Source organism: Loxodonta africana, chromosome 12, assembly GCF_030014295.1.
Source record: "Loxodonta africana isolate mLoxAfr1 chromosome 12, mLoxAfr1.hap2, whole genome shotgun sequence".
NCBI classification, from domain to species: Eukaryota; Metazoa; Chordata; class Mammalia; order Proboscidea; family Elephantidae; genus Loxodonta; species Loxodonta africana.
In genome coordinates this window covers 88,911,159-88,913,922 of record NC_087353.1, presented here as the reverse complement: position 1 = coordinate 88,913,922, position 2,764 = coordinate 88,911,159, and positions in this window count along the sequence as shown.

Below are 2,764 nucleotides of genomic sequence, written 5' to 3'. Positions count from 1 at the left end.
ACACGCACACGGGGGACAGGGAGACACACACACGCACACGGGGGACAGGGAGACACACACACGCACACGGGGGACAGGGAGACACACACACACACACACACACGGGGGAAGACAAGACGCCATGCAGCGTCCGCAAGCTCGAGCGTGCCAAGGACTTCCAGCAGCTGCTTCCAAAAGCTCATCCACTGGAAACCCTACGGAACACAGCTTTACTCGGACACACGTGGCGTTGCCGTGAGTCAGAGTTGACTTGACAGCAACCATTTTTGTTGTTGTTGTTGTTTCACTAGAAGAGACAAAGAAGGAATTTCCTCTAGAGCCAGTGCCCTCAATTCAGACTTCTAGCCCCCTGAACCGTGAGAAAATAAATGTTTGTTCTTTAAAGCCACCCACTTGTGGTATTTTGTCATGGCAGCACTAGGAAGCTAAGACACAGGCATGTAGAAGGTGCTCAGCACACGTTAGTTCTCATCCTCATTTTCCCTCTTCACTCATCCCTAAGTGGCCGTCAGAAAAGATGGTTCTAGAATGCAGATCATGTCATTCTGCAGTAAAATGAGTTCCTTTATGTGACCTTTTGCCTTGGTTCTTTGGAAAAAACAGTTGGAGAGAATTTTCCCCTGTGTCCCGAGGAGTTACCTTTGCCCTAGTTTTCTACCCCAGAAGGTTTGTTACTTTTGTCCAGGCTGATGGACATTTCCTGGATAGGCTGTCAACAACCTGTGGTTTGGTATTTTTTCGTCTGGTCCTGTGATTGATATATACCCTTGCAGGGATTGGTCAGTACATGCAAATGAAGTGACTACAGACTATACAAGTGAAGTAACTTTAAGCTATTATGCAAATGAAGTGTCTATAACCTGGTATGCATATGAAGTGTCTGTGGCCTACAGAGAGGGGATTGGTCAGTTTGTGGCTCCCCCGCTGGAAGGGGCCATGCCTTAAATTGATGAGGAGTTGTGTACATATACAGCCAACCCCACAAAGGGTTTCCAGAGAGAAAGAAGCAAGAAGACAGGAAGCAGGAAGAAGTAGAAAGAAGAAAATGCAGAAAGAAACTAGCAAGGAACCTCCTAAAAGAGCTGTAACACAGGTCAAATGCTGTAACACTGAAGACAGTAACAGACCCGGAAGGGACCCTGCGACAGAGTAGGTGGTGACAGACGGTAGGGTCAAGAAGATCCTGTCCTGAGGGTCCAAGAGGAGCCTGTCCTCAGGGGCTGAGAGGAACTAAGAGAGCTGTCCTGCACTTGCGAAGGGAGACTTAGCCTACATGCTTCTTGATCCTGATCCCGAGTTGTAGCCTGTTGATCCTGATCCCAAGTTGTACCCTGTTGCTTCCTTAATAAACCACTTAACTGTAAGTGTGGTCTGCGAATTCTGTGTGGCCATTGCAAAGGATTATTGAACATAGAAGAGAAGTAGAGAGTGCCATGGAAGGGACAGCTGGTGTCAAAATTAGTAAAAAGGTTAGAGAGTAGAGGTAATGTCTGACTTCCACCTCATAAGAGTCAACTTCGGGGTGGTCTTGATTCACATTATCCCCTCTGAAGTTATACAGGCTCTGATGCTACTACCCCTACTTGCATTTTACACATACACTTCAAGGCCTTTTCAGAGCATGCCAAGGGTTTGGATTTGGCCTCACTTTGAGCCTGAAGCTTAGGCAGAAGGCCCTCTTGGCCTCATCCCTTGCTGACCTAGCTGCTCTCCTCAACTACCGGCAATGCCTCCCTACTGCCTACAGAAGAAAGTCAATTCCATGCCCTGGCATTCAAAACTGGCCCCAACTACCTTTCTAGAACCATCTCTAATAGCTTTCTTTTACATGCTGTAAAAATGGCGTGGGAGTGCTGTCTAACCTCTCTAACTTCCCAAGGCGGGAAGAGAATCAAAATCAACAGCCCAAGGCTGACTGCTATGAAACAGAGGTCAAACCTGCTACCTCTCTCCACCATCTTCACCAATTGACACCAACCATTCCTCTCACACACTCTCTACTTCTCTACTAAAAAAAAAAAAAAAACCACTACTACTAGGTTAGATTATTCATTGCAATGGCTACACAGAACTCATAGACCATACTTAACAATTAGAGGGTTTATTAGGTTTTAACAGGTTACAATTTAGGCTGAGGAGCACTCAAGGATACAGTTCTTCCATCAAGACAGCCTCTTCCCAGCTGTGCTCTCAGGCACGCCTCTCCCTCGTCCTCAGTCTCTGCCCAAAGGCACTCAGCTCTCTTGGTCTGTGGGCGGAAAAGCCAACCGTGCTGTCTCCTGTGGGTCTGACCTGCTGGTCTCTCTTTCCTTGGTGGTGGTGGGCTCTTTTATTTCCCACCTCTGGGTGGCTCATTTCAAACCCAGCGGATGGCAAAACTGATCAATCCCTTTGGTGGGCCTCAATTACCATATCTGCACTGTCCCACCCAATCACTTGACTGGGAGTTACAAAACCATGGCAACTAGAAAGGCCACACAAAAGTGATCCATCACACCACAAGCCACCCCCTGGCTTTTCTAACCATGGTTCTTTCATACTTGGAGGATAACTTCCCCCTCCCGATCATTTTACCAGTCCAAAACAGTCATTAGCCATTAGTCCCGCAGTAGGGCAAAGAGTCCTCAGGGTGAGGTTACTTAGGTACCAGCTACTCAGGTCTGTTGCAGGTGTCCATCTGATCTGGTCAGGTTCTCCAGCAGTTCATCTCGGCTTCTCTTTCTGGTGTCTGATAAAATTTAACTGAGAGAAGATTATTCCCTTG